At 36.8% G+C, this 23,325-nt stretch overlaps 1 protein-coding gene across 1 annotated transcript in view; it reads left to right on the top strand.

Moving 5' to 3' along the window:
• The first annotated feature begins 5,587 nt into the window (after positions 1-5,587).
• sphkap (SPHK1 interactor, AKAP domain containing) overlaps positions 5,588-23,325 on the top strand; it is a 99,528-nt gene continuing 81,790 nt past the window's right edge. The window contains exon 1 of the mRNA XM_056478710.1: positions 5,588-5,803. The gene's annotated coding sequence lies outside the window, so the exon portion shown is untranslated. The remainder of the gene's footprint in view (positions 5,804-23,325) is intronic.

The raw sequence follows: 23,325 nt of genomic DNA, 5'->3' as shown, positions 1-23,325 counted from the left end.
TGGGAATCGAACTCGGGTCGCCGTAAACACCTTGGTGCCATATGTCAGCGCACTTAACCACTAGGCTATTGGCGTCGACCCATCGTGATTTTAAAGAATAAATTCTGGCAACAACAAATGCTGTTTTTACCATACATTTTACAGTTTGTTTGTTTTTTGGTTTGTTTTTTACATGTATTTTTGACTTTTAATGCACAGTGGCTTTGCATTGACTGTGGATCGTAGGGTGTGAAAATGAGTCATTGAGGCATGAGAGGTTGCTGATGGTTATTGGGGTTGAATCATCCTATTTATATACTTACTGAAGATGCTGCATCTCTGGGGAAACTGAGAGAATCTCTTAGATTAGTCTTGTCCTCTATAATGCACTTAAAGATGTACAAAGCAGATTGTTCTCTCTCTTGCTTTCTCCCTGATGAATCAGTGTATCATGAGGTTTTTTTAGTCTCTAGAGCGTTTATTGAGGTCTGAAAGGACTCATTTTTTTTGTTCAAGAGCACAACTGCAGGGAAATTGCACTAAATATTGTCTGATTTATTTGCCAAACATTCATTAATTCATACATTCAGTTTTCTTCGGCTTAGTCCCTTTATTCATCAGGGGTCGCCAGAGTGGAATGAACCGGCAACTTAGCCAGCATATGTTTTGCACAGCGGATGCCCTTCCAGCCGCAACCCAGTACTGGGAAACACTCATACACTATGGCCAATTTAGTTTATTCAATTCACCCATAGCGCATGTGTTTGAACTGTGGGGGACAGCCTAAGGAAACCCACGCCAACACGAGGAGAACATGCAAACTCCACACAGAAATGCTAAATGACCCAGCCGGGACTCGGACTAGCGGCCTTCTTTCTGTGAGGTGACAGTGCTAACCACTGAGCCACTGTGTCACCCTTTGCCAAACATCTTTACTGCAATTTGATTAACTGCAAATGTAATTGATAACTTATGTAATTCCTTTGATTCTACTTCGGTTGCTGTTGTGTAGTGTCATAAGTGAAGTTTAATATCTTAAACTAATTTCGAGAGGAGTACGCGCTCATGATTAACCCAGCTGGCTCATATTAGCTAATCACAATGCTCCAATCAAAGCATCGTAAGTTCCTATATATATCCTCCTTTTCTCTTTGCAACTATCTTCGTCTTGAAGAAACCCCCCTCCTCCCCTCCTTCCACCTTTATCCAGAATAGGTGGCTCGGTGGCCCACCGACCAGCAGGAATTCCATTGGCTCTGGCTCCTTGCTGTAGCATCCGGCATTTCTGGGCAGAGCTGGCACGCGTCCACACGGGTTTTTCCAGGGTCCCCCGGTTTTTCTCAAAGCTAAATACGCTCTTCATTATAGACCACCTAAACCCAAGTCTGTTCTACTAGACATCTTGTTCTCAAGGAGTTCACCTTAGCTGCGGGGGAGCTTTGAGACCGCCCTGAGCTCAATCTCCCCTCACCCCGCAAAGGGAGGGAGCCCTGGACTCGAGGATCCCTTGAGCTCAGGCTCTCTCCTGGGATAGCATGCCAAAGCTAAGTGAGCTAAGTGTGAACTCTTGAAACAATCATGAAATAATGTTACAAATAAATTATTGTAAAAAAAAGTGCTTTTATATTATAACCAAGCGGCAACCTCCCGCTCTCCCTCGGGAAGCCAATACGGAAGTAACTGAAACTGCCATTCATCAAAATTCCGCTCGTCCTGGCTCCATAATAGAGCAAATTGCAATTGAGCCCACTGTTAGAATGGCCAACTTTACAGCAGAAAAAAAGGTGTTTACAGCCTGGTACAAAGAACGATTTTGGGTAATATATCTAATATTACCCTCCATGACAACTGTGAGGGGGGTGAATTTTTTTATAACTCATCCATTTCCTTTATAATATGTTATATTAAGTTTGCATAATTAAGGGCGTGGCCACTTGAGTGACAGCTAGGTCTCGCTGGTCACCGTCACTTCACCTCAGCTGAATCCGGCAGATTAGCCACTGATCTCGGCATATTCATCGTATTTTTGTTTTGTTTTATGTGGCTTTACACAGTCAGCTGCCTTTTGGACTTATTTCTTACAATTATCAGATGATATGGGATGCTGTGTGCACTTAATTGTGCTCACAAACCATTCACGTGGCCTCCGTTTCCCATGTGAGTAAAGTTATATACTTGTATACCATCTCTATAAATGTATTTGTTTTATTTAAGATCATTTATCATTAATATTTTTTTAGACCCGTAAAGCACTCCAGAATGTGACAGATTGATTAGCTGTAGGCTCTAGATCAGTCATCTGAAGCGTTGTCATACAGTGTTATGCTGGAGTTCATCAATAGTCTTGCATTTACAAACACAGACTATATCTGAAGTGTTTGGAAGTAATTCACGTTTTTCTCCTGTAGAAAAACATCATAAGAACAATGTTTAGTGGCTCATTGTATTACTACAGTGTTTTTAAAAGTCTAAACACTTAATTGATATAGTGTAAAACCAAGCACATGTGGTCAGAACACAAACGAGTCACAGGTAATAAAGTATCAAGCGTTTCTCCCAAAGTAAAGTCTGTTTGCCAGGTCTAAGCAAAATGCCAGCAGGTGTCTGTAGCTCCGCTCACTCTCCGCCTCTTTGCCCTTGTTTGGTATCCCGCCGTGAGTGCGAATCGATGACACGCGAACAAAATGGCGACAGTTGTCTGCGCCTACTTTTAGCTTCATTTGCGCTCTTCAGAAACCTATGGGTGACGTCACTGATACTACGTACATATATTTTACAGTCTATGATTATAACACATGACATAAAGCTGTATCACAAGAGCAAGACGTCTGGTTTTTTTTGGAGTATGAGCACAATTGCAGATATTATATTGATTTAATTATAATCGCTGCATAAAGAAGTAGTTCATTTTAAGTGACTTCAATTGTAAACAGGTTTTTTGGTCTTATTTTGACTATGAAAAATCTCCAAGCAAGTGCATAGCCAAGCAGTTTTGTCTTTTTTATACATAGTTAACATTACGAATACGGTTTAATTAAAATTTGGCGATTTCATTACTCAATCGTCAATTTGTCATCACGTAATGGTGGTTTTAGTTCATATTTAAAAATAATCATTTTCATTTTCCATCATATTTCTAAATACAAATGTATTTTGGTTAAAATATTAAAATCTTAACATTATTTATGCAACTTGACCAATCCTGATGCAGGTGAAAAGATGAATTGTTACAGATTTTGATTATTTGCTAACAACCTAATTACATTAACTGATTAAATTGACATTTCTGAGGGAGTAAAAGGGTCTTTCAGATGAATTTGAGGAGAGCTTGTGTTGTTTTGATCATCATTTAGATGCTCTTGACTACAACACTAGCCTTCAGTGAACACTTCTGCACTTATATGGACCATGCACTCCCTTATTTGGGTTACAGAAGTCTATAGTAGTCAATGGAATGTTTGCATCCCTATTTGATCCACGCATTCGTTCATTTTACTTCGACTATATTTATCAGGGGTCGCCACAGCGGAATGAACCGCCAACTATTCCAGCATATGTTTTACGCAGCGGATGCCATTCCAGCCACAACCAAGTACTGGGAAACACCTATAGTCTCTCACATTCACACACACTCATACACTACGGACAGTTTTAGTTTATTCAGTTCGCTTATAGCGCATGTCTTTGAACCGGAGGAACCCAACATGGACATGGGGAGACCATGCAAACTCCACACAGAAGTGCCAACTGGCCCAGCCGGGACTCGAACCAGTGACCTTCTTGCTGTGAGGCGACAGTGCTAACCACTGAGCCACCCCATTTGATCCAATAGCAATAAAAAAACTCCATGATCTCAAATGACTTTCCAATAGACACAAAAACCGCTGACAGCTCGAGTCAGAATAGACTTGTTACAGGAGCATAAAACTATTTCTTATATAATTTAATGAAAGTGTCATTTAAAACAAACCGTAGTCTTTTAAATGTGCATTACATCTAAAAATGAAAATATACAAGCTTTGCTAGATGGATGATGTTAATAACTGTATAAACGAGTCATTGGGCAGACATGAGATTTCAAGCAGTGGCATCAGTGTCCTGTGGTGACATTAAAATTCATGTAGCGCTGTTTAGAAATGAACAGGAAAAAATCTTGTTAAGCTTTATATTACATGCAGCTTTTATTTTTTTTATGATTAAAATTTTTATATTCTTCAATAATTTAACAGTACCATCAGTTTACACATTTTTACATCCTTTTTCGCATAGTTTGAATTTATTATTAAATGGGATAGCCCATTGAGATGAACCATCTCATGTTCAAGGGGGTGCCTAAGAGATACATAAATCAAACAGAGTACAACAGAGAGGAGTTGACCTTGACGATGGAGTTCGAGTCTGGTGAAGAACGGTTCCAGAAACTGAGAAAGACAAAGACAAAAGTCAAAAAATTAAATAAACATGTAAATAACAGGGTGAGAATGCGGTAAAATCTGAAAACATGGTAAAAATCAGGCGAGGGATTTTCTTATTCTGGATTGCTGGACTGTCAGTTGGGTTTAGGGAAGTGGGTGGGCAGGTCAATTGGTGCTTTTGAAAACACTATTGGTTGGGTCTAGGGAATGAGGAGGGTGGGTCAGTCAGTCGATCGGTCAGTCAGTCAGTCGACAACGGCCTCTGTTGGATTTACACGAGAAGAGCAGGCACGTGAGAAATTTGAAATCTCAAAAAGCATACACAACAGCCTCCGGTGGAAAACTGCAAACAAACGTACCTCCTGGGATGTATTTCGCAATCTTCAGAAGTGTATAAGGGGTACGTTTTCTAAATGAGCCTGGGTTGGTTATTTAATATTATACACTATGATTTCTAAATACAGTCTTTTAATATGTCATTAAATGTTTATTGTAGGTAAATCACGGTAACAGGTGCTAGTTTTTTTTGCTCATGCAATAAAATAAATAAATAAATAAATAAATAAATAAATAAAAAGCCATTTTGCACTTTTCTTTATTTTGTTTCTTGAAACCCCCCTTTTCGTCTTGGACCCGAAAAAGCCATTTAAAAGCTTAACAAGCCATTTAAAAGCTTAAAATCTTTAAAAATATATATTAATTGGATTTACTTTTTTAAGGTAACTGGTTACGAACAACTTATATGGGCAAAATTTAAATTAAATTTAGTAATGTTCAATTTAATTTATCTGTAGAAATTCAGCTCATATCAATTGTTTTCAACCATTTACCTTAAAAATTTATATAATTTATTATTAAAAGCTATTTAAAATTTTGACTCTTAAAAAAACTTGGGAACATGTATTTACCCATATATACTGTATGTATACTCTTTCAGACATTTAATGCTCATGTCAGTCTGCACATTATGTTTGATGTTCCCTATAATACACGCTGCATCTCACGCGCTGTCGTTTCAAATCAAGCCAATCCGTCTTCATTTTCCTCAACATTGGGCTTTTCGTGCGTGCGGACGTGTTATGAGACGCTTTCTGTTTCTCAAATGAAACTGCAGTGACGTAGAGTCCCCCGTTGTTTTGATGATGCCCGACCGGTCCGTTGCCTGATCCGGCATTCACTGCTATACGGTGTGACTGTGCGTGCGACTATATTAACCGGAGCAGAGCGCTGGACATTCCTCCGCTGCCCCGACAGACTGTGATGTGCTCGCGCTCGGGACAGGGGCACCGGCACGCGCCTCAGCGATCTGGCTTCTTGGCACGCAGGATTTAGGAACATAAGGCTACTTAGTGTTTGGTTTTGTTTGTTGGAGGAGCCGCAGAAGCTCAGTGCCTTTTGAAAACATTAGGGTAAGTGCGCGCGCATTTACGCTTTTCACCATAAATCGTGTGGCACGGTGTAGTTGGTGCTTAATACGTAATAAATCATAGGCTATCTTATGTTTTAGACTGTGTTATTATTCCCAGCAACATACTTTGTCCTTTCAGTGTGTTTGAATCAAATTCACACATACTTAAACGACATTAAAAAAAGACTTTATTCAGTAAGCAATGAATGTGAAGGCGCGCGTGTGCACGAGTTCCATGGGGTGCATACTGTTTATTAGATGTTTTAAAAAGTATTAGCTTCAAGTTGTGGTGTGGATTTGCAAGATTTGCAAATGTTTGCTTATAGACTGTGTTTGTTTAGGTTTAAAGACTCCCGCGTCCTGCTGTGTATTCGTCTTGGAGCTGTTTGCTCACTTCAGAATATATGTCGAAGGCATTGTACTAGAATTAATGCTCGTGTCTCTACATGATTGTACGCAGAAAATAGCTCATGATAAGCTGTCTTTGTTGATTAAATAACCTATTTATCTCAGGTGGCTCGTGACGTCGCGCAGTGCACGCTCATTTATTGCGCATCTGTTCGCGCGCTGGCTGTAGGGAATCTCGCTTTTTTTGTATATTTATCTGTCCTGTTCTTTCAGATTGACTCATGGTTTTCGGAAAATGTGTGACCTACGACATTGATTAGCACGTAAGGCTGCTTTGACAGATATGTGTGCTCGGTTGACATTTTTAAACGATGTTAAAACTGCGGTTCTCCTTTCACATCAGGTCTCTGACCTAAACGGTAAACAGGGTCATTTTTAAGAATTACCCATGACAGCGGAAAGAATTATTTAAAGCGAAGTGTCATTACAATCTTAAACTCCATTAATCAGATCCAATCAGAGATGAAACGCTCGCCGGTTTTTTGGAAACAGGTGCCAGAGAGAAATAAACAGCGGTCACGGCTCGCGCCCCACGCACTGTCACGCGCACAAAACGCCAAATGCACGAAGCGTTCATTAAATATTATTTGAGTGTTATTTAAATATAAAGTTCACTTGTTGTTTAATTGCTCACTTTCAGGTCATCCCAGAAAGGTCTACTTTTCTTCAGTATATTTTATTAGCCACCGGCATATAAGAGTCTGGAGAACATGGTCACATAAAAGCTGATGCTGTTTGTTTACAACAGGGGTGTCTAACTCTGTTCCTGGACAGCATCTGGAGACTGAGTTGAGTTCCAACCCTGCAGCAACACACTTTGTTTCAAACAAGCCTGAATGACTAAATTAGTTTCCTCAGGTGTGTGTAATTAGGGTTAAAGCTAAACTGTGTGGAGCTGTGTCAATCCAGGAACTGATTTTTACACTAGTGGTTTACAACATAAATTTTTACATAGGTTAAAATGCATGCATCTAGAGCTGAGAGATTAGTTAAATTAAATTGAAAACGTGATTGAGCAAAGTTGTGATTGTCATGCACTTCTTGTCAGAGAAGCCGTTGTGTGATCAGCAGTAAATCTCCGAAGAATGCCAGAGAGCGATCTTGTGCGAAAACTCCAAACATCCACAAATGTCTACTAGCAATGCATCATAAACAGAAGATTTAACTGCTTTCATTGATTCAGTGTGACTAAAAGTCATGCAATCATCTCACAGTAGGATTTATCTCAAGTAATCGACTGAAGTTATGAAGTGAGTTTGGGGTTAAACATGTTATTGAATGTGGTAGTTCACAGAGAAGTGGTGGAAACAGCTGTCATTAGATATCACGATTTTCTCAATGTTATTAAATCAATTTTGAAAGCAATTTTTGTATAGCTTATACGACTCTTCATCCGAAAGCAGGTGCACAAGATTTACCAGAACCAGCTCTACTGACAGAATTCACATGAAAATGGCCTTCAATGAATCACCCAGCCCTATGTGTACTGAAGGGGGTCACACACCAGAAGCGCCGCGCAGCGCCATACATTTCAGAATTCTAAACATAGGTTTCTATCAGGGTACACACACCGGCGCCGCAAGTCGGCGGCTGTCCGCAGCACCCAGCCACGACTCATTTTTCTGCCGCGCCACAGAGAGCCATCTGAATAGTTTCGTTTAAAATAGCATGCGAATTTGCGCGTCTGGTGTGCGATACTTTCAACTGTCATGTGCGCCGTGTCGTGACGCTGAACGACGCATCCGGTGTGTAAAAATGAAAGGCACAGTTTACATCCAAATTCTGTCATCGTTTACTCACCCTTCTCTTGTTCAAAACCTATTTGCGTTGTAAGAAGATATTTTGAAGAATGCTGGAAGCTGCCACTAATTTCATTGTTATTTATCTGATCATAGTTATTTATCTGATGTGCGCCATCAACCAGCATTCTTCAAAATATCTTCTTTTGTGTTCAACATAAAAGAAACTCATAAATGTTTAACACCTCGTGAGGGAGAGTAAGGGCCAATCCCAATTCTACCCCTTAGACCTTACCCCTACCCCTCTTTTTGTGTGTTCACGTGAAGGGGTAGGGGTGTCCCAATTCTCTTTAGCTTAGGCTAAAGGGAAGAGCTAGATAGCCATTGGAACCGAGATTTTTCTGGACCACATTCAAAACCAAGGGGTACAAAACTTTCCCAGAATACAACGCAACAGAATTAACCATCTACAACGCAACATGGTTGCACACAGAAGTCAAGAGATGCACAAGTTAGTTGTTATCATGTATTTTTAGAACAAACAAGCATGTTTCAATACATTCATAACTGTGTTCGTGTTTTACCGGCATGCTTAAAAAAAAACAATTAAAAAAATGCAAAATTTAGCTATCTATAATCCATAATAGGGAACGCAGTGGTGCAGTAGGTAGTGCTGTCGCCTCACAGCAAGAAGGTCGCTGGTTCGTGGTATAGGTGAATTGGGTAAGCTAAATTGTCCATAGTGTATGAGTGTGAATGAGTGTGTGTGGTTGGTAATGGAGTGTGTGTGTGGTACCATTACCATCCTCTGGCTACAAAATGTTTCCAGCACGCTTTATATTGTCGATAATTAATACCGAAGCTTCACGTAACCGTCTACAAGATTTCCATGAAGACTGGAGATTTACTGTGTTCAGGCCCACGACACTTCCAAACACATCAGGCAGCTGCGCTCGTGTCCTCCAGGGATAATTTGAGGATTTTTAACATCTGTTTTCATTCAGCTGCATAGCAATCACAAGAGCAGAGCATTTCATAGCTGTCAAACGCCGTTTATGGTTTTACGTCATAGCCCAGTGCATCACGGAGACGGAGGGTTCAGTCTGACAGCAGAAAGTGAGCATCTGCCATCATACAATGCTTAGTAATGGTTTTAAAGTAAGTTTAGCTGAAATCATGACTTGTGTTAAAACTTCAAGAGGACTTTTCCTTCATAGTTAAATCATTTAGTTTATTACATTACTGATAGTACACATTCAGAAATGAAGGTACAAAGGCTGTCATGGATGTGGTACTTTTTAGGATCCAAATGTATATAGTTAAAATTATTACAGCATATATTTATTACAGCCATACTGTGAATGTGTAATTATTGGAAAAAATATTTCCCAAGTGCTGTTTAATGGATATATATTGTTTTTATAATAGTTTTAATGACTAAAATATTTGTCTTTGAGAAAAATTTAGATATAAAAATCTAATGGTGGCTAATAATATTGACATAAATTTTTTATTATTATTTAAAAACAGATTTTTTACAGCCAAACTAAAAGAAATAAGACTTTCTCAGGAAGAAAAAAAAATGTATAGCAAATACTGTGAAAATGTCCTTGCTTACTAAATTTAATTAGGAAAATAATAAATATAATAAATATTACTAATATCCAAAATGAATGCTTTAGCTACTAATATATAACTTTAAGATACCAATATGGATCCTTTAGCTACTAATATATAACTTTAAGATACCAATATGGATCCTTTAGCTACTAATATATAACTTTAAGATACCAATATTGATCCTTTAGCTACTAATATACAACTTTAAGATACCAGTATGGATCCTTTAGGTATTAATATACAACTTTAATATACCAATATGGATCCTTTAGGTACTAATATGTAACTTTAATAGACCAATATGGATCCTTTAGGTGTTAATATCTAACTTTAATATACCAATATGGATCCTTTAGGTACTAATATCTAACTTTAATATACCAATACGGATCCTTTAGGTACTAATATCTAACTTTAATATACCAATACGGATCCTTTAGGTACTAATATCTAACTTTAATATACCAATATGGATCCTTTAGGTACTAATATCTAACTTTAATATACCAATATGGATCCTTTAGGTACTAATATCTAACTTTAATATACCAATATGGATCCTTTAGGTACTAATATCTAACTTTAATAGACCAATATGGATCCTTTAGGTACTAATATGTATCTTTAATATACCAATATGGATCCTTTAGGTGTTAATATATAACTTTAATATACCAATATGGATCCTTTAGGTACTAATATCTAACTTTAATATACCAATACGGATCCTTTAGGTACTAATATCTAACTTTAATAGACCAATATGGATCCTTTAGGTACTAATATCTAACTTTAATATACCAATATGGATCCTTTAGGTACTAATATCTAACTTTAATATACCAATATGGATCCTTTTGGTACTAATATATAACTTTATTATTCCAATATGGTATAGCTTTTGCAAATTCATTTCTTAGGGATTTCCATCACTAATCAAAAGTTGAATTTTGTTATTTATGGTAGGAAATTTACAAAATCTCCCCATGGAACAGAATATTTAATTAATATTCTAATTATGTTTAGTATAAAAGATAAATCTATATTTTTACCCGTACAATGTATTTTTGCCTGTTCCACAAATAAACATGTGCAGTATAGTTTGTGGCTCAGGGTCACAAATATGAGATGCAGTGCAGAAAGGGAAAAATATCCTGACTTGTTTTTTAAAAGCCGAGCATTTTTAGAGTGCTGTGTTATGTGAGACGCTGCAAAAATATTCATAATCTGAGACAAATGCATCGGTCAAAGACTTCCATCTAGCAAAGCAGTGCAGTGGAATAAAAAACAAACATGTTCTGTAGGAGAAAGTGCAGTGCATCTGCTTGACTAAAACAGCAGACTCCCCTTAGAGCTAATGAACTCTGAACTGTCTAGAGAACTCAAGCTGACTCTTCATGCAGTGCACAGCATGATGGTTATATTTGTTTTTTAAAATGAATGAATCCATACATTTTTGTGTTATCTTAAATCCCTGATGTTGTTATGCAGTTTCAAAATGCAGCATTATATTAATTTAAGGTACATTTAGAACAGATCAAATGCGCAATTACGTTGTGATTAATTCAAAATTAACTCACGGTAGTCGTGCTGGATAAATATTGTAATCGATTGACACTCAAAGGGCTGTTTTTAGGCCTTTCACACTAAAAATTGATAACTATATCAGCATCCACACCAGATGTTAACTTTAAAATGAATTGTAGATCAAACATTCTTCATAAAGGGAAAGTTCAACCCCTAAAAATGTAAAATTCTGCCATCATTTACTCAAAACCTCTTTGAGTTTCTTTTTTTCTGTTTAACACAATGGTTATTTGGAGAATGGTGGAAAGCAGCAGTCATTGACTTCCATAGTATTTTTTGGTCCTCCTATTGATGCCAGTGGCTGCTCTTTCTCCAGCGTTTTTTCGGAATGACTTGTTTTTTGTTCATTCTTGTGTTACCTTAAGGCCCTGATGTTGTTTCAAAATGCAAAATAGTATTAAAACGCACCATAAGTGCCCTTTAAATTCTTAAATTTAACTTGGTGTAACCTGCAGCAACCCTGCATTAGAAATAAGTTGTTAAAACTATTATGTTTAGAAATGTGTTGAAATAAATTGGCCACAAAAATATACAGGGAGGCTAATAATTCAGAGGGGCTAATAATTCACTTCAACTGTATTTTGAAAGATGTTAAACTAGTATGTGTTGAAGTAGAAATCCATATCGTTTCAAAGGCTTGCAGTGAACTGTCGCCCACACGCTCTTCTGATTGGCTGTGGGTTTGTGATTGATTCTGTAGCGTATCACATCTGCTGTGAACAGATAGATTGTTTGCTGCTGGAATTAGGGCATTGTTTAGAGTGACAGAGCCAGAAGCTAACAGTTATTGACCACTGAGCACTGAGCCGTCTGTGTTAAAGGTCCCGTGAAGTGCTTTGAAATGTGCGTTTTTATTCAATGTTTGGTGTAATCTCAACTGAAACACGAATAGAGGGTGGGGCATAGTGTAGCTCCTTCTCTTTTTATAAAATAGCCGATAGCGTTTTGTTTTATCACTGCTTTGTGAGTGAAAGTGGTTGAGATTAAGTGCATTAAATGAAAAACAAGTCTTGAAGGGGGCAGGGTAAGTCAGACACTTGAGAGGATTCGATTGGTCAAGCTTTGATGTGAAACTGAAGTATGAAGTGAATGAAGTGATGGGGGAAATACACTGTAAAACCTAAGAGGGAAAAGCAGTAAATGAAATGTTTTTTATTTCAAAAAGTTACTTTGACTTAATGAAAAAGAGTTATGGCAACTCATAAACTGATTATATTCAGTGGTGGAAAGAGTCCAGAAAAATTATACACTGAAAAAAATTACTTTGGTCTAGTCAAATGTAATAAATTGACTCATAATGTTTTTAAATTGTAATATTAAGTGTCAAGGATAGCTAGAATTTTCTAAGTAAATATTTAATATTTACACATTTACTTCATGTAATAAGTGAACTAATTTCAAGAGGAGCACGTGATATGATTGACTGCAGCTGGCCACTTATCTACATTCACTAGTTAGCCAATCAGATTAACCCCAACTCACTATAAGTAGCCTAGCTAGAACTACTCTCTTATCTTCGTTTTTCAAAGAAACCCCCCATCCACCCCTTCTCCTCCTTTCTTCTTTTACCACGGGGAGCTCTCGAGAACCACCTGATCTCGTACTCCCCTCATATGCTCTATGGACCAGGCGGGAGCCCTGGGCTCACCTATCTCCGAGCTCAGGGTTCTCTCTCGGGACAGCATGCCAAACCTGCTAACAGTTGTCAAACAATATCTAAGTGTGAACTCTTGAAACTAAATGAGTGGAGTTAAATGTTAATTTTCATTTACTTGTAATATTTAAACATTTTCTAATCGTCGCAAACTTTGTAATATTAGGTACGTTTTTATTAATGGATATGTTGCAATGGATATGTAGTTCCCAGCATGCTTTGCAAGGGTCTGAATTATAAGAGAAGTATTTTGAAAATAAAAACAATCTTATGATGTGTTTAAATTCGAGAGAAAGACTTGTCATAGTTTAATCATCATTAGAGTAAGAAGAGTTTTGAGTCCATTTTTTAGTTTTGCGATTACCACCTTGCAGAAGAGCAGCACTCATGCTGTGTGTTTTGTCATTTTCATTACTAGTGTTAATGTTTGACGCTTCACTCAGAGAACACCTGCTCTGAGATCAGTAAGCTTTTATAAGGTATATTTGCTCTTGGGGTAAATTTGCTTAAAATAAAGTGAAATAACACATTACAAGTGGAAATGTGTGTCTTAATTACACCAATTTACACCAAATTTAGTCATTTGTAATTATCAAGATTTATTTAAATTGATAAAAGCAATGTTCCTGCTGCTAAAAAAAAGAACTTGACATTACTTGGTTCATTTAAATAAAGACTCAAAAATAAAGATACTCAATTAACTTTTACTTAATTAATTTAGGAGTGTTTAGTTAAATAATAAGTACATTTTACATGATACAAGATTGTAAAATTTACTTGAAAATTGTTTGTGCAAATTGTTACGAGGATTTTTTTAAGTAAATCTTAAGAGGTTTTTTTTCAGTGCACTCAAGTAAAAGTACCATTACTTGCCCAAAAATGTAGTGAAAGTGGAGTAAAATTATTTGTTTTAAATATTACTGAAAGTATGAGTAAAAAGTAGCCCGTTAAAAAGCACTCATGAGTAGTGAGTATTAGGTTGATGCGTTTACATGCAATTTGTGCATGTGTGTGTAAACGTAACATTCTGTAGTGCATTTTGTGATTGTTTAAGGCCATTTCGGTGTCATCATACAGTGACCATCCGCCATCTTCATATCAGTGATTACGTGATCAGTGATTGTGATATTAAAGACACAGCAATAGCCTCAGATGCAGCACATTGATTTTATGGTACCAGGTTAAACTTTGTGACACATTTACAGCACTCACGTAGATATTAATAATAAATTCAGGCCACAACTGAACTATACATGGGCCGGTATATGATTCTGATGGTATGATAACCTTGGATAAAAATATCCTGGTTTTACTGTATAGTGATTACTGCTCTTAAATATTCTCTTTGAATGTCTGGGTAAAGAGCAAAAAAAAAAATCCCTTTTGGACACATTATATTTTATTTTGAGAAACATTTAAAGTATTTGGGATCAGTAAACACGTCAGGCTAAATAATTGAAATGAATCATTGACTTCTGCTGTCTTCATTAGTTTCCAAAACACAGACTTCTGTACAATTTAAAATGGCATCTTTGGATATCTTTTCTGATGAAGATACTGTTACATATACCTTAGATAATCTTAGATATACCTTAGGAACGGTATAACAGTAAATGCTGGCAGTTTTAAAACCTTGACTTTTCCAAACTGCGGTATACCTTGAAAACGGTTATCGTCTCATGCCTAAACTGAACATGGAGGATGGTCTCCGAGTGGCGTTCTCCAAAATTAAACGATGAATAGACTTTGGCCTATTGTTATACATATCTATAACCACCTCAGAGAATATTGGGGGTCTCGAGTCACTGTCATTGTTATTTTGGGGGTGGCGGGCTGAAAAGTTTGGGAACCCCTGGTCTAAAAAGTCTCTGGATCAATTCGTGTAAAGTATCTTCTTGATCACTTTTAATAGTTAGTCCAATTCCAATTAGTTTGCTGCATCTCTTAAGGTAGTTCAGTATGATGTGATTTACTTTCTATGTGCGATTTGATTGGACAGGAATCACAAGACTGATTTTTCTAATCCCCATAGACAGGAAATAATATATAGTAACTGCAGGTTGAAGGAATGTTGTGGAGGAAAAGTACTAGAAATGTACTCAGGGGAAAGTAAAAGTACACATTTTAAAACTTTAACCGTTAAAACTACTAGTAAATTACATAATTTACTAAATAAAACTACTTAGTAAATTACAATTCCTGAGAAAAACTACTCAATTCCAGTAATTTGAGTATTTGTAATTTGTTACTTCACACCACTGATTATATTAAGCAGAACTCAAACCAAGAGAGTTATTAAATAATTAATGACACTTTTTTTGTTAACTTTAATGCTAGAAGCGATGCCAAAACAGTAGATATATAGTTGTCTGGACATATTTTGTTCTATTAACTGATTTGATAACTAAAATTTAAAATAATTACTAATTGTAATTACTAATAGTTACTAATACTCTAATTGTATGATGATATCAACACAAATAATACATGTGTGCACACTGAAAAAAATGATTCAAAGATGATTCCTTGGATTTACTCCATTTTTTTACGTTAAGTGTTTGTAAACAATTTATTTGGGCTGAATTTAAACAAACAAATTAAGTTGAACACTATTAAATTTAATTTGTTTGTTTAAATTCAACACAAATAAATTGTTTGCAACAGTTTTGCATGCAACACTTTTTTCAGATATATATGTAGCTTTACAGTACTCAAACCATTTTGTTTCAAAACTTAAATGGTTTGCCGCAATCGATCTCCTTAAACAGTTTGAGTTGCCAGTACTTATCGGGTTTTACGGTGTATCGTTGATGCATTTAGAAGTGACAAACTGCACGCTCCTAACCTAAACTCAAATTTTGTCACTGTTTTGGAGCACACCAACATACATGTCCTTAAATCTAACATACTGAAACTAACATCTAACATTTGTTCATTTTAATCTCATGGCATCTTTAATCTCCAAATTTTAAACATGCATAACTATTTCATCATCAACCTTTCAGCTCTTATGCTTGCTGTAGTCTTGACGAAAGTGATATTTCTCTCATTTTCAAATCTGCCAGCTGTGAATCACACTTTGCAGCTATACATTTGCTTGTAGTTGTAGCTCTTTTGAGTGTTAAATGTTTAAAAAAAATCTCACACATTTCACACAAGGCGCACAGGTAGTTCTAGAATGAGGCTGAAAGGTATTCGTAGATATTGTAGGTGAAAATAGGGCACCATCCCAAGATGACAAATCAGTTACACTCAAGTGTTTGCTTTACTGGATAAGAAAGCTTATGTCATTTATATACATGCAAAAAAATGCTTTTCTTACTTTGCTTTACTTACTATGAATATGGGCAGCACGGTGGCTCAGTGGTTAGCACTGTTGCCTCACTGCAAGAAGGTCGCTGGTTCGAGTCTCGGGTGGGCCTGTTGGCATTTCTGTGTGGAGTTTGCATGTTCTCCCCATGTTCGCGTGGGTTTCCTCCGGGTGCTCAGTCCAAACACATATGCTATAGGGGAATTGAATAAACTAGATTGGCTGTAGTGTGAATGTGCGAGTGTATGGGTGTTTCCCAGGATTGGGTTGCAGCTGAAAGGGCATCCGCTGTTTAAAACATATGCTGAAATAGTTAGAGGTTCATTCCGCAGTGGCGACCCCTGATAAATAAGGGACTAAGCTGAAGGAAAATGAATGAATAGTCCAAATATCTAAAGATTCTTAAATCAAGAAGCATTTTTAGACAACCAAAAAAACACAAGCTTTTAAGGAATAATATGTCAAAATTACGTGAGTTTTCCTTTAAAACAAGCTAAATAATCTGTCAGTAGGGTAAGCAAAGTAAACTCGCTTTTCCTTTTAAAATAAGATTATTTTGCTTATATCATTGGCAGATTGTTTTGCTTGTTTTAAGGAAAAACTCACTTTATTTTGACATATTTCTTAGACAATAAGAAATAAGACAATAAGTTTTGCTTGCCTAGAAAGTGCTTCTTTATTTAAAGGTGCAGTATATAAGTTTGACACCCAGTGGTTGAACTAGGTATTGCACACCTGATTCAAAACACACGCAAGTGCAGGTTGCTAGATTGACAACATCAACAGGTGCGAGCCTGACTGTCGAGCCTAAAGGCTGATTTAAACCGTGTTCTAAATAATAGCAATGGCATCCAATAGAAGGAATATTTTCCATATTAAAAGTTTTTGTCCTAATCAACACCTGAAATGTAAATTTTAGAACAACTGAACAACGTGATAAACTGACAATGTTAAACTGTGACAGTGTTAAATGCTAATAATGGGAGTTTAAATGCATTTTACATGACATTTATTGACATAGTACTGAAAGCAGCAGCAGATAGTTCACCTCAGATCTGGAAAATAAAATAAACTGTTTGAAATGGAACTTTAGAGCTGAAACTCAATACATATCAGTGATTCGGCATCTACATTTAATAAGGTTAAAAAGGTTAAATATGTATTATTTTGGTTATAAACATTACCATTTCGTTGGAGTGCAGTGAGTGCACTATTCTGTGCTCCTGAATGACTTTATTTAAATTTCTGTCGTGTTTCGTCTGGTGCAAACAGCCAAATAACTTATCACTGCAAATCTCATCACAGAGCCTGTTGTTAGGACACGGGGTTACAATGTAACCTGCTCATCTAATGTTTACATTTGTAATATTTCTATTAATTGCTTTTTAATAACCACCTCATGTGGAACTCTGAATTTGCGTCTAATTTCGGATTCTGCTACTGTCCACAGGATGTTGCTTTTCGGTCACGAACGCATGCTTTGAGAGCCTTCATGACTGAATGAATGAAATACGCTGTTTTCCAACAAGGCAACCCGGGGTGCTGACATATAATTGGCTAAACTGGCATTGGGCGGGTTAAAAGAACCAAAACAAAGACAGCGTTCCAGCCCATAACGCACATTTTCAAAGCAGAAAATCAGATTTTAGCATTGTTTTTCAGATAATGTTCACTTAGCATGTTTCTGAAATATCTGCAAACATATTATGGTATTTATATGCTTTAGAAAAGTCAAAAGCTTACATACAGCACCTTACGAATTTTTAGATACTTGGACTAAAAACAAGGCATTTTCTTTGCGGTGTAACCTATACAACCCTGAGGGAAGCCCAGCAGAATGGGTGAAAAAGTCAAAAATAAAACACTTACGCGTGAGTAAATGTCACTATGGTTGACTAGTAATTTTATTTCCTTATTTTGACGTTTTTCGCTTTTGTTAGACACTTTGAATGGTATATAACCCTCACCGAAACAGCTACGTAGATTCAGACAGATGCTGTGTCACATGCGTCAAGTCTCATGCTGTGTTAAATCACACCATGTCAAGTTAAATAGAGAAACACGTCTCGTCTGTGCTGTTTTCCACTCTGCTGCACCCTGTCCAGCTGTTTTTAACACCGAAAACACATCTGAACGCTCTATAAAATTGGTGTAATTACATAGGGCTTCCTTAAGGCGACTAGTCATTCAGAAAACCCACTAACTAATTGATTTTGTAAATAACAATGTGTCATACCGTCAATTTCTGGAGGCACTAGATGGAGTCTTTCAGTGTAGAGTACACAGTAACTCAAATAAATTGACTTCTTGAATCTTAGAACTAATGTTTTCAAATTAGTGTTGACTTTTTGGTTTCTGAAATTCTCTAATACACACTTTTCAAAAATGGCTTTGATTTAGTTTATTGATAGAAACATCTTGTGTTGCTTTTTGTTCTTTGTGGATAGTGGCAAAATATAAATCAATGTACACTGTTAAAAATATCCGTAAACTCTATAAGTTAATTATGTGTCTAATCCTGGTTCATGTCTTCTCATGACAATTTTAATTTCGTTTAGTTTAGTTTGCTGGTTTTACAACTGCGAAGAAGGCAATAATACAAAATTGGTTTACTCCGCACATGTGTACAAAACATTTTGAATTTATAGCCTCCTTAAAATAGTGACTTGTGAAGCTACAATAGCACAAATTAATAAGGCTAAACCTAGTACCATTGATGCATGGCAATATTTTCCTTCCACCATTTTAGACCATATAAAGGAATGACCATGTATAGGTTTTTTTTCTTCTCTTCTTTCAGATTGAAAATTGTTGATATGTCTGTTGCTCCCCCTTTGCTGTCTGTTTGTTTGAATGTCTTTTATTTTGTTAATCTAAAGACTAAGGGTGGGCGATATGACCTAAAATTAATATCACAGTATTTTTCATCTTTTGAACAGTGACGGTATAATATCATGGTATTACTTTCAATAGCAAAATAATATACATCTCAAGGAAGAACGGACAAAAGAAAGTCTCACTTCTATCACTCTTTAAAAGTTTTGGTTTGGGTCATTGTAAATGCTCAGTCTCGTTATGAGCTGATCTTCATTTCTCTGTGTTGGTGGAATAAAGCAGGCGAGTCAGCCGCACCAATTTATAAGCAGACAGAGCAGGATTCTCGCGATGACCACCGGCGCAATACTGCTCTTTGTTATGAGCCGTAGTTTCAGTGTAAACTTAGTAAAGGTGAGTTTCTTTGGCGATGATTTGTACAGTGTTAGATTTTATATTTAGCGGACATTTGCGCTGAACACGTGGTGAATGCAACGCATCGAGATTCGGGCACCTTCTCCGAAAACACTCAATTGATCTCAGCTGGCGGATCAACATTTACCTCATGTCATGATCGCTGTCATCTGCGCCATTATTATTATTATAACTTTAGGTGAGGTTTGCAAACCTGTGCACTTTTCACTCTTCAGCCGTTTGCATTTCCTGCAGTAACAAAAGCTCCCTGTTATCTGACAGCGGGAAGCGTTGAGTGACTGACAGCTAATATGAACCAATACAGCGGCAGGGTAGAGCGATTCAGCAAGTTTTTAGAGAAAATCAAATCAGATTGCACTACAACCATTATATTCAGTCGCACAAATACTCCCAAATATATTATGAGGGCGCATAGATTAAATTTCGGGCGCTCATGCGACCAAAATGGTTGCAATTTCGAGCCCTGTAGTATGAGGACATGTATTCAGACCACAACTGAACGTTTGAAGAATATTGAATGCCTTATTATTTAGAATTAGCTATTATTGATGTAAATGCAGCCGTTCAAGGCGCATAATTGATTTATTACGGTATTGACGGTATTAGAAAATCCATGTCGTGGCGCAATGTCACACCGGTGATGACTATGACACCGGTGTACCGCCCACCCCTTCTAAAGACAATAAAACATTGATCATAAAAAATGAGCAGTTTTCCATATTTTGTGATTCATGTTTTTATTTTTCCCCATTTATTTATGCATTTAAATTGCATTGGTGTTGATCTTTCTTCCAACAAGTTTTAACCTTGAGAAGTTTGAAAAAGTGACAACATTATATATTTTCTGGGTTGATGTTGCATATTATGCTACAAAAAACCTTTAATAAACTGCCAGTACATTTTACAGACTTATATCTCCATATATTATTTCGTATACATTATATTTATATACTTATACATTAAGTCAGGTGATTGGCTGGGCCATTCTACAGCTTGAGTTTATTTCTCTGAAAGCTTTAGAGAGTTTCCTCGCCAGTGTTTTGGGTCATTGTCCTGCTGAAATGTCCACCCTGGTTTCATCTTCACCATCTGCTAGTGTAGATGTTGGATTGAAGCAGTGAATATTCATTTACACTTAAGAAGAGCAGAGGGTTGCTAAAGAACTACTAAGAGATTTCATCTGCTGTCTGGGCTTTCACTGCCTTTCTACACCTCCCTTTCTTCATGTGTTCAATACTTTTTCCTTGTGACATTGAATTTTTAAGCACTTCATTTGTAAAGTAATTAGATTTGTTTTCTGTGCATATATGGATTTCTTTGGTTGTTACCAACATCTGGGGGAAATTTCAATCCAGCGGCACCTTTAGAAATATGTTCTCTGAGATAAATGGTGACGTGTTCAGCACTTTCTTTCCCCACTGTATGTTAATCTGCTCTGACGCAACCTACATAGTAAAAAGCGCAATAGAAATAAGGATGAAATTCTGAAATTTTCAGGATGTTTAATTTTTAGTGCAACAACCTCTTATGTAAGATCAAGGGAAATTTGATGACCCCTCGAAGCAGTTTTCCACCAATTGGGATTATGCAAATTTAGGCAAATTAGCTACCAGTTTGCCAAAAAGTGAAAATTGCTGTGTTTCTTGACTCCACAATCACCCTGACCAGGCAACCAGCAGATTCTGTCATTAAAAATGGAAAGTGCACACATCCTGCAGGGAAAAAACTGATGAATCAAATTCTGCTTCAATTATAATACAAACAAAAGAGGCTAATTTGAGTGCGTTCAGGGAGAATATGGAGCTGAGATAGAAATGCTCTGGAGCTGAACGTCGTGACTGCTCGCTGTATGATCTGGATAATGTTGTACTTCTGTCACCTCAGAGGATTGACGCGGCCGTTTCATCCTTACTTAATGTTCTGTTCCCCCAGTAGTCAAATAATCTGAACAAGTTTAATTAAACAGTCCGTCTTATTTCCAACTCTCGCTTTCTCCGTCTCTCTTTTCACTCTGCCATTATCTAGAAATGGCACGAAGGGAGACTTGGCTTCAATTTATTCGAAGTTTGCTAACATGTTCTGGCACTTCTTCAGCATTTGTTTTTCAGCGTGAAGTTGAACGGTCAGATTATTAGAAGAAAATCATTTTATTATTATAGTATTAATTAAAGCTGTAAAGACTGACCTTTTGTGGACAGCTAATTAATGGTAGTGTATGTGTTGAAGCAATGTGTTTGCGTTATTTCAATTCATTTTTTTTAAAATAACCCTTTTTAACAGCTGAATTTGCACTGTAAAAATGTTGGGTTCCACACAGTCCCATCATGCCATTCATTCATTCCTTTTCCTTAAGCTGAGTCCCTTTATTCATCAGGTGTCGCCACAGCGGAATGAACCGCCAACTTATCCAGCATATGTTTTACACAGCCATACACTCTCACATTTACACACACACTTATACACTACGGCCAATTTAGTTTATTCAATTAACCTATAGCACATGTCTTTGGATTGTGGGGGAAACTGGAGCACCAGGAGGAAACCCACGCCAACACAGGGAGAACATGCAAACTCCACACAGAAATGCCAACTGACCCAGCTGGGACTCGAACCAGCGACCTTCTTGCTGTGAGGCGACAGTGCTTATGCTTTTTGTACTTATTATTATTAATATTGTTGTTATTATTATTATTATTATTATTATTATTATTATTATTTCGAGGTTTTCACCTTTAATGTACAGGACAGTGGAGATTACAGACAGGAAAGTGTGGGGAGCAGAGATATGGGAAGGATCTTGGTGTTCTGTCGATTTGTTCTACCTGTAGATTGTCCTACCTCCCATTCAAAATGTAGGTAGCACATTTTGATGACGCAATATGCTACCCATCAGAGTTTGCTACCAGGGTGAATTTTAATGTGAAGGAGGGTGATATGAAGCTGTAATATCACCCTAACCTACCTAATCCCTAACCCCAACCACAGAACCATTCAAATACAGTGTTGGTAGCATAATCTGATGGGTAGGATAAAATGTCAGGACACCTGGAATTAAACTGCTCGGAATTTAACATATATATATATGCTACTCGAGTGATATTCTTGTATATTCTTGACTAACTGCATCTCTGTTTAATGTTTATCGTATTTCTTTTATTATTATTATTTTTTTTCATATTTATTTTGTGTTGTCACTTTATGTACACTGGAAGCTTCTGTAGCCAAAACAAATTCCTTGTGTGTGTGAAGCACACTTGGCAATAAAACTGATTCTGACTCTGATATATATATATATATATATATTTTTTTTTTTTTTATGATAGATATATATTTATGATAGATATTTTATCTCACACTTAACCCACTACAATTACTATGGTATAAATACAGCACTACAACATATAAAAGAGAGAGATCGACTTAGAAAGCCACTTACCAGATTTATAATGATTTCATCAGCTGTAGTTATAAATTACTCCTGGTTTTCCTCTCCTGTAAGGGCTTATTTTGCAGTCTCTGTCAACATCTTGTGGATGAACATTGTCAACTGTCTTTGGTCTGCTCAATGACAGGCTAATGGCCGCCAACGAGGTGTCTCAAAGAAATTATAAATATTTAATAAAAATAGGCACTATCCTTATAAACAAACTGCATAGTTGCAATCTAAACAACTACATTCACGACTAAAAAAGCCTCAAAAGTACATTATGTTGTCCAACAGCAGCAATATTTGTCAAACTGTAGAGTGTCTTCGGCTTGTTGCTGTATGTGGGTGGAGTAATACACAAGGGTGAAGGGTGAAGAGGCTGGATGAGCAGAATATCGCACAGCTATCAGCCAATCAGATTCAAGAACCAGACAGAACTGTTGTATAAATAGGTTCCTGACCCCTGCACTAGGCTATTTGCAGCAAAGTTTTTTGAACTTTCAAGTTTGTTCTGTGTGTGATGTTGCTG

The sequence above is a fragment of the Danio aesculapii genome, chromosome 18 (assembly GCF_903798145.1).
Source record: "Danio aesculapii chromosome 18, fDanAes4.1, whole genome shotgun sequence".
Lineage (NCBI taxonomy): Eukaryota > Metazoa > Chordata > Actinopteri > Cypriniformes > Danionidae > Danio > Danio aesculapii.
Note: the sequence above shows the minus strand (reverse complement) of the source record. Positions and strands in the feature narration are given on the sequence as shown.